Genomic DNA, 9,536 nt, shown 5'->3' on the forward strand with positions numbered 1-9,536 from the left:
TTATTTAATTTATTAACATCTAAATTAATACAACTCTATGGAAATTAATTATTTATGTCAACATGCAGAAGAGCATTCTCGCCCCGAGTCAGTCTATAACATATCTGGGAGTGTGCTTCGACTTTTTCACTGATCACGTGAAAAGAGGCGTTTTCAGCGCGAGCGCTTCGTGGGTAGAGCCTGATTTATATTCGCTGCATCAGCACGAGCGCGAAGGTGCGCGCAGCGGACTGAGCGCAACGGAGGATTTGGCTTTCAAACTAAAGTAAAAGACCGCTTCTTAAACCAGTGAAGGTGAACATGTTGGTATTCTTGTACAAAAAAGAAAAAAACATGCAAGTCTTGTCAGCACAGCAAGTTTAGTTTTACTTTTTTTGTTTTCGTTTTGAGAAGCTTGCTGTTTACCTCACATTACGCTATGGAGGCTTTCCTTCATTTTAGAAAAATATTATTATTTATTTGATTACTCAGTGTTTGCTAAACATTCTGTAATGTATTACTCGATATATAAAACAGCATGTGATGTGTCCTATGCCATGCCTCCTCTTATTCGTTTTTGTTTATAAATGTTATGTAAGCTAGTTTGTCATTGTAACATACTGTTTTATTGTTGTTGTCCTTTTTAATTAAGAATAGCAATGAATTCAACTTTTGTTTTAGTCTTACAAAGTGAAAGGTGTATAGATAAGCAAAACAGACAATTACCTTTTCTTGTAAAACGTGACACCAAGATCGCGATTTTGAAAGTGAAAGTGAAAGCACACGAAAGGGTTGAATGTTGAACACTTTCGTTACCATATAACTATAAACTATGATAAAAGTTCATCAGCATACATTGATTAATCAAATGTTGTAGCAAAAAAACAAACTGCAACCAAATTATGTGCTCGTGTGACCAACTGAGAAAGTTAGTCGCACACCAGTGGGAAGAATGAGTCTAGAGCCCTGCATGAAAGACTGCTAATTATCAAAAAAAAAAAATAAGATGACTGAAAGGAGGAAAAACCAAAGTGAAGTATGGACTTGCTTCACGCAGTGATTTATTTAATTTACAACAGTAAATAAATATCGGTTCTGCATATCGGTTATCAGGCACATAAACATGCAAATAATTGGTATCGGTTATTTAAAAATCAATATCGGCCGATCACTAGTTTGAATATTAGCAAGTCTGTGTGAAATTATGTGTATCACATTCAAATTTTAATTATTGCTTCCTGTATTTTACCTCAATTCAAATTCAAGAATTGAATTGTAATTTAAATGGCTTTCTCCAGCTTTCTCCATTCTATTTTGAATCATGCACTGCTTTAATGTAAAGCTTTTCAGAGGTCTATCCGTATGCATAGTATACCATATGCTAGAAGGACACACACACACACACACACACACAAGAGGTAGCCTCACCCCATTATGGCCAGAGCTGGCAGCCTGCCAGCACAGTGCTCCTTTTCAATCTTCAATCTGTGATGGACAAGTAGGGTGGCTGACCCCCCTGCCCTTCTTCAGAGATGATGGGAGCAGGGAGAATAAGAATTTTTCCCCTCCCCCTCCAAGACTCATGCATCACGCTTCCCCAGCAATGCCCCATCGCAAGAAGCACTTTCATAGATTTTCTATGGGTTTATGTAGCCACGCTTGGTGCTTTAGACAGGGATCCATGAAATCTGATCCACATTTCAACGACATCCCCATCCCACTGAAAGTCCCCTCCGGGTTGCCCTGTTTAAACATGCAAAACAGGCTTCTTCCTGCCAAATGGCCTGTCACACAAATTTCTGCCTGTGTTTGTATTTTCATACCATTAAGTCTGGAAGTGTGCAACATTTGCTTGTTTAAGATGCCGGTTCCCTCAGGGTGGGAAATAGCAGTCCTTAAACAGGACCAAGTGCTTTAGGGTCAGAGAATATGTTTTATAATGAGTAGAATGTGTGTTTTAGCATTTTTATTGGAATAGATTTGAAAGCAACCATCTCATTTCTGTTGGTGGTGCATATGGAGATAATATGGGCAATTATCCAGTAGCTAAACAATACTGTCATTTCCTATACTCTCCAATTAGTATGCAACATTTTCACTGCATAATGTGAAGACACATGTGGGTGTAATGAAGGAGCTGGGCAGAAGGCCTCTATATGAGGGGACTCTAAATATTGATTGGCTGCTGTGACCTAGCGATTCAATAGTTTGTTTCTTCACTGTACATTATGCATTATGACTTGATCATTCTTGATGAGTATCATTGGTGTGGAAATCATTCAGCAGTTTGGAATGAACACATTGCTTGTCTAAAGTTTCAAGTTAAACGTAACTAGCAATACGGTTCAATTTATTAAAATCAGCTTATGCAGTAGGTATCAGGCAGTAGGTATCAGCTAATGCAGTAGTACGCACAGTATATCATATGCTACAAGGACACACACACTAACTTTATTAGTTACAATGCTTTTATCAATCAAAATTATTATTAATGTTGATATACAATAATATGAAGTAACATTTCAGGTTATACATTTACAATCAATCATAAATTGCCATAAATGCATTACAAGTAACGCAAGGGCAATTACAGTTGTAAAAGAAGAACTTTATTATATTAAAAACAAACAATCAAGCCCTGCCCAGTTTTAAAAAGTAACTCAAAAGTAACGCAACACATTACTTTCCATAAAAAGAGTAACATAATTGTTTTTTTTAGGGAGTAACACAATATTGTAATGCATTTCTTTTAAAAGCATCTTTCCCCAACACTGATTATATACAACATGAATTAACAATAAACAATGTGTATATGTTAGCATTAACCTAAATTAATGTTAACAGGGTCTTTAATGGTTTTGGGAGAAGTTTCTTATCAAGCCTGACTTTATTTGATCAAGAATACAATAAAAAGAGTAATATTATAAAATAGCATTCCAATTTAAAATAACTGTTTTCTATTTTAATATATTTAAAAATATAATTAGTTCCTGTGATGCGAAGCTGAATTTTCAGCATCATTACTCCAGTTTTCAGTGTCTCGTGATCCTTCACAAATAATTCTGATACGCTGATTTGCTGCTCAAGAAAAAATTTCTTATTAATAGAAGTGTTAAAAACAGTTGTGCTTCTTAATATTTTTGTGGAACCATGATACATTTCTTTCAGTATATTTACTCTCACTTTTTAACAATTTAATGTATCCTTGCTGAATTAAAAAGAGACAAAAAAGAAAAAAGTAAGCTTTTTATAAAGTTGTACCAAAGTTTCTAAGTATTTGAAGGTAAGGTAGATAAACAAGAAAGAAAAAAATATAATGAAAGAGAGCTTTCTTTCATTTTAAATCTACAAATGCATGCAATGCCTTTTTTCATTTCACAGCCAGCATCACACCGCCTTGTCCAGATCAGCCCAGCCCGGTATGACGGACTTTGAGGTAAAGCTTTAAAGAGCAATTAGCAATTAGATCAAAGAAGGCTGGAGAGCGTCACAGCATTTCAACCTCTCACACACAAAACAAGAAATAAAAGGTCTGGTTTTCACAGGATTAAATATAGCCTTAAACAGGTGTTCCTGAGACTGGGGCCTCTTGATGTATTGGTGTCTCTGGCTTTGGCAGGGTTGAGAGGATAACACTCCCCTGCTAGCTGCTGGAGTGAGAAAACAACCCCAAAAGACTGGAATGTTGAGCCCCACTGTGCCTAATTGATTGGAATTTTGTTGACCATGTGTGTCTACACTGCGCTGGCTTAAATAAGCCGTGTTAAATCACATTCCAGGGGCTGTGTCAGCCCTCGGCTTTGTACAGGCTATAGCATCTGGAACCGAGCATTACCATTGCTCGAGAAGAGACTCCGTTTTAAAGATTCGGCTGGCATAAAGATGGATTGGATCAGCTGAATTGGTGATGTCAAAGAACACAGTAGGCTACAGGTGAACTATTTGTGTCGCCAGGATAAATAGGCTGCTCTTATTGGAAGGATTTCAATGTGTTTTTGTTTGAAAAATGCAGCTGCAGTTTTTTCAGGGAAAAGATTTGCTATTCTCAGGAGCCACAGACTCAACCCTTTAGATAGATAGATAGATAGATAGATAGATAGATAGATAGATAGATAGATAGATAGATAGATAGATAGATAGATAGATAGATAGATACGGGTACTGTAAACACAGTACACAAAGAAAACAGTTGTGTATTCATAAAATCCGACTGTGGATTCAGGCCGACTTCCACAAAATATCTTTCACAAAGACTCCTCTGCTCATGCACATAGTAGATGTGTTGTAATATGTTACAGCAGTGGGCACAAATGACCTTCTGTTGGGCTCCCTGTTGCACCTTGGTTAGATCAACCTACTGCTAAACGTGCTCTTCATTCCAACAAACGTCATGAAGGGGGTGTGAGTTGTTCCTGATAGTCAATAGGTCTGTTGTAATCAAATACTGTACGTCCAAATGTAATGTAAGGAATACAGTATGGATGGAACCACTTGAAGTGAGCACTCTGAAGAGTGCAGGGCATTAGTGTTCCATATGTGCACATATGTTACTTTAGTGCTTTATTTTGAATCTGAAAGCTAACAAAGGAACTAAATAGCTGTTCATATTGATGTAGCAATCTCTTGTGTAAATATTGCCTCTTTTTGTCATCTTCTTTAAAAAGTCTCTTTGTATGGTATCCTTCCACAACAGAATAAAATATATAACATAATCATGAAACAACATTTAAAATAATAAATTAGCTAGCAGCCACGTTATGAGATAAAAGGTCAAAATTGACCGTTCGCGAAGAGCTTGATTGACAGGCGATCTGACCAGTCATAGCGCTGAATCCGCCATCTTGCCTAACAAACAAATCAGACAGGAGAGTAGATTAATTTCGGTGGATTTAAACGTAAAAAGTTTGTGTGCATTGACGTCTTTCCATGGTTGAAATAAAATACGGTATGTTCAGTTATGTTTATTACGTGCTTTAAGTAAATATGAAAAGACGATCGATTCACATGCTGCTTGAACTAAAGCGCTACAGAGATCTGTCATGACACATTAAAGAGCCACAAAATTCTATTTATTGTTTGAATTTCTTTAAAAAAGACAACATTTTAAAACTGCGACTTTGTTTCATGCCAGAAGTAACCTGGTCTGTCTTGTCTGTCAGCGTGTTGTCTGTTTCCTCATTGATCCGCAATATATTTTTCACTGCGTGAGAACATGGTGTGTAGTGTGAGAGAGGCATGGCTTGTCGGACATACCAACAGTGACTAAGCAGGGCGGGTTTTTGCAAAGGGTCAATGGTGATACACCCTACCTTTCAAATCTTTTTTAATTACATTTTTACGTTTTTTTTTTTTTTTTTTTTTTTAAGAAGTGTAACGATGGGTTTGGGTTTTGTTTCTTGTTTAGGTTTTCTGGTCTTTTATTTTGATATTTTGCCTTGTTTCATGTTCCTGTCATGCCCTTGCCCTTCATGGGATCATGTCATGTGCTACTCTTGTCTGTGTGTCATGTTGTGATTGGTTGCTTTAGTCATGTGCCTTGTTTCCCATTGGTTGGTTTGTGTCATGTGACCCTCATTGTTTAATATAAATAGCCCTCATGTTGCCTTTTGTTCTTTGTCGAGTATTGATGTTGTAACCCTGCTGTCGGTGAGTCTGTTAATGCCAAGTCAAGTCTGTTCGAGTCAAGTCTATTCATGTCAAATCTGTTCATGCCAAGTCAAGTCTTTTTGGATTTTGTTTTGTCTTTGATGCAAATAAATAAGTGTTAACTTTTAGTTTGTTACTTTGTCTTATTTGTAAGTCGCTTTGGATAAAAGCGTCTGCTAAATGACTAAAAGTAAAGTAAGTAAAAGTAAATAAAATGCACTTGGGTTCATCACTACACTTGCCTTCAGTGGACTGTTTGTTACAGGAAGTCTCTTATGCTCACCAAAGCTGTATTTATTGGATGAAAAACAATGCAGTAAAAATGGTAATATTGAGAAATATTTGAATTTAAAATAACTGTTTTTGTTACGGAAGGAGACTCACACAGAGGATGAGAATAATACAGATGGCGTTTATGACAGCAAGAGAGGTAAATGGATAAATGGCAGGTAAGTGGGTTGTTCAATGCAAAGGTTCACAGTACTGATGAGGAATGCAATCAGGCTTTTCCTTACAGGAGATCGTGGAAACAACGGAGGAAGAATGGATTAGTCCACCAGGTATTCCAAGAGACCACCACGGCACCGGGAGTCCAAGATCTCATTAACCTTGTAGATAACGCCGTCCTCCTGGATTAATGGAAGAGGGGGTTCCTCTGTCTGGCCAGGCACTGTGGAGACAGAAGCAGGAGGATGGTAAGGTTTGAACAGTGAGATATGGAAAGATGAGTGAATTCTGTAGTGAGAAGGAAGCTGAAGTTGGTAAGTGACAGGATTGATCCGTTTGATGATTGTGAAGTGGCCAACATATCTGGGACTGAGCTTTTTTCAGAGCAGACGCATCCTGATATCCCGTGTTGACAGCCAGACCTTCTGCCCAGGTTGCTAGGTAGGCGTTTCTGCTCTTCGAAGGCCTGCTGTCATCTTGCCTCTGCTCACTGCTCGCTGGAGGTGATGGTGAGCTGCGTCCCAGACCCTCTCGCTCTCTCAGAACCAGTAGTTGACGGATGGAACATCGAATGGTTCCCCAGACCAGGTGAACAGCGGTGGCTGGTAACAGAGTAAGCACTGGAAGGGAGTGAGTCCGGTGGAAGGTTGGCAAAGAGAGTTCTGCATGTACTCGGCCCAGCTTCGGAACTGGTTCCAAGAGTTCTTGTGGCCATGGCAGAAAGGTCGCAGGAAGCACCCAATCTCCTGGATCTTCCTTTCCGTTTGCCCGTTAGACTGGGGATGGTATCCAGAGGAGAGGCTTACAGTCACACCTAAGAGGGCAAAAAAGGCTTTCCATACCTTTGATATGAACTGTGGTCCACAGTCTGAGACAATGTCTTCAGAAATTCCATAGTATCTGAAGATATGATTAAACATGAGTTCAGCAGTCTCCATAGCCGTGGGAAGACTCTTGAGGGGGAGAAGGTGACAGGATTTGGAGAAACAGTCAACCACTACTAACACATGTTACCATCAGAGACAGGTAGGTCCATGATGAAATCCACTCCTAGGTGTGACCATGGGCGATTGGGAACGGGCAGCAGAAGGAGTTTGCCAGATGGTAAGTGGCAAGGGCTTTTGGCGTTGCCACAGTCGGAGCAACCCTGGACGAACCTGCTCACATCCCTGGCCATGTTATGCCACCAGAAGCAATTCTTCAGCAGCGAGAGGGTGCTGTTGGCCCGTGGGTAGCCAGTGCCCAGAGAAGAGTGAGCGGAGTTGATCAGGGGAGTACGTTGTGCTCTGGAGACATACTGCAGTCCGGGTGGACAACCCAGCGGAGTGGCGGTGGAGGCATTGGAGGAGGTCTCTGGATTGGGGTTCCACTGGATGGAACTTACGATGAGTTCCCTGGAGATAATGGGCTCTGGTTCCTCACTGATTTCTTCCAGGGAGTGGAGACGAGAGATTCACATTATTCTTCACAGCCTTCACATTCCTTGGGCCTGGACGATGGGAGATAGTAAAGTTGAAGCTTGTGAAAAATGCCCAATGTGCCTAGCGGGGGTTAAGTCTCTTAGCGTCTCGCAGGTATTGCAGGTTCTTGCAAGGTTTACGAGGAAAACAGTCGGGAAAGCGATTATCGCCCCACTTCAGGACATCGCCCGACCTCCAGGAGATGATGGGATTATGCTGCACAAACCACAGGCGCCCAAGAATAATATAAGCGGTGGAGTCCTCCAGATCCAGGAGATGAAGAGTTTCCTTATGCAGTTGGCCAATTTGTAGATGAATGGGTCCAAAACTGCATCAAACGTGTCTTCGGCTAAGTGGTTTCCCCGTTATCTACTAGACTTGGTAGGTGGTCTGGGTGGTTGTAGTTGGGAGGTTGAGCTGGTGGCAGAGGCTCCCGGAGATGAAATTCACGGCTGAACCAGAGTCGAGGAGGGAAGATACTAGAAGGGAGACATCGGAGGCAGTAAGCATAACCTTTGTGGTGAGGGGCTGCATATTGACAAAGGAAGGTTTAAATGACACTCACCACGGGTCGTGGAGGATGGATTGGGCATGCAGAGATTACATGCCCACCAGCACCGCAGTAAAAAAAAAAAAAGGGCCCTGGGTCAGTCGCCTCTGCCGCTCAGTGTGAGACAATCAGTTGAAATCCACTTGCATGGGTTCGGGGCCTGGTTCTGGAGTGAGGTGAGAATTCGCCAAAGGGAATCCACGATCTCCTGGAATGGATCGGGTGCACTCATGTTGCTGTAATCCAGTATGCGGTTTCAGTATGTCTCGCAGCAAAATATACTTACACTCCCCTCCCCCATCCTGTCTGTGGTTACAGGCACTGAAAAACAAATATAAAAAAAGTTGTCAAGGCTAAATAATTCACTAATCAGAAGTATAGCCTTTGTTCATCCCAGCAGTCTTTGCATTTAGGTAACAGCATTACATAAACAAGCTTGCCAGTTCAATTCTGTCCATGATCATAAAAGTAGGTCAGTGATAATCTTGCTGCTGTTATGACACTACATATTTCCTGTGGCCATGATGATGCTAGTTCAAGCCAAGGAATATATCACAGAAACATTGTTCATTCATTGATGCACACAATTCCTTTATTCACAAAGTCCCATTGTATTTCAAAGTGATGCAATGTACTTTTGAGAAACTTTGAGGTCGGTGTTACAATCGCACGCATTTGCATCCATAAATAATCTACATGTCACATGGGGGTTGAGAACCTACTGACGTTTTTATCTGCAAATTATGGTCACTATAAAGTAACTGATCTTGCACCCTGAGGCAATGCACCCGCCACAGGATTATTGGAACAGTCAAAATGATACCACATGTAAAATGTGAAGGTCAGGAAGTAAGTCCGCACACAGCGCAATGAAACAAAAGCTTGTTTGTTTTTCACGCTTTTCCTGTTTTTGCTCATTTTTTAAATCCGTACCTGTTCCTTAAACAGGTGATCTGCTTTTAGTAGATTGCTGGTCTGAGAGCACCAGAGTAATATACAAACCAATGATGATGTCAGCTTGTTATTGACTTTCCAAGTCTGAATGACTGAGCAAAGGAGAGGGGGTGGGGTGGAATCTATTGCAGGCAATGCCCAGCCAGGCAAAAATGAGTTGACAAGCCAGTGTGGGGGATGGGTGGGATTCTGCAGAGTCTCACAGCCCCAGACATCATCTCTAACTGTAGCTATGCTGCATTTCTCTAGTTTACAACGCTCTCACCCCATTTTTATGATGTAAACTCAATTAGGACGGCAAGGAGGGGCCGCCATCTCTGTTGACAGGGGGATCTGATTGTGTTTTCAATGACGGAAGTACGTTTTGAATTCGGAGGGCAATCTTAAAGCAAGTAGGGGGTAGAGGGGAGAAATCTGGATTTGAAAAGTGGAGAATTACGCAAGGTTTTTCAACAGGAAATACTTTTCAATGTCTGCCAAAACCGCAGGCCTGCCTTAGA

General features: G+C 40.7%; 1 long non-coding RNA gene across 1 annotated transcript; it reads right to left on the minus strand.

The window, feature by feature from the left end:
• Positions 1-5,342: 5,342 nt before the first annotated feature.
• LOC306854652 lies at positions 5,343-9,130 on the minus strand. The gene is made up of 4 exons (XR_013782864.1): positions 9,016-9,130; positions 8,369-8,403; positions 8,098-8,290; positions 5,343-8,011 (listed from the first exon to the last, which is right to left on the minus strand). It is a non-coding gene; the product is annotated as an uncharacterized lncRNA (long non-coding RNA).
• Positions 9,131-9,536: the final 406 nt, after the last annotated feature.

The sequence above is a fragment of the Barbus barbus genome (genome assembly GCF_936440315.1).
Source record: "Barbus barbus genome assembly, chromosome: 35".
In the NCBI taxonomy this organism is placed as follows: Eukaryota; Metazoa; Chordata; class Actinopteri; order Cypriniformes; family Cyprinidae; genus Barbus; species Barbus barbus.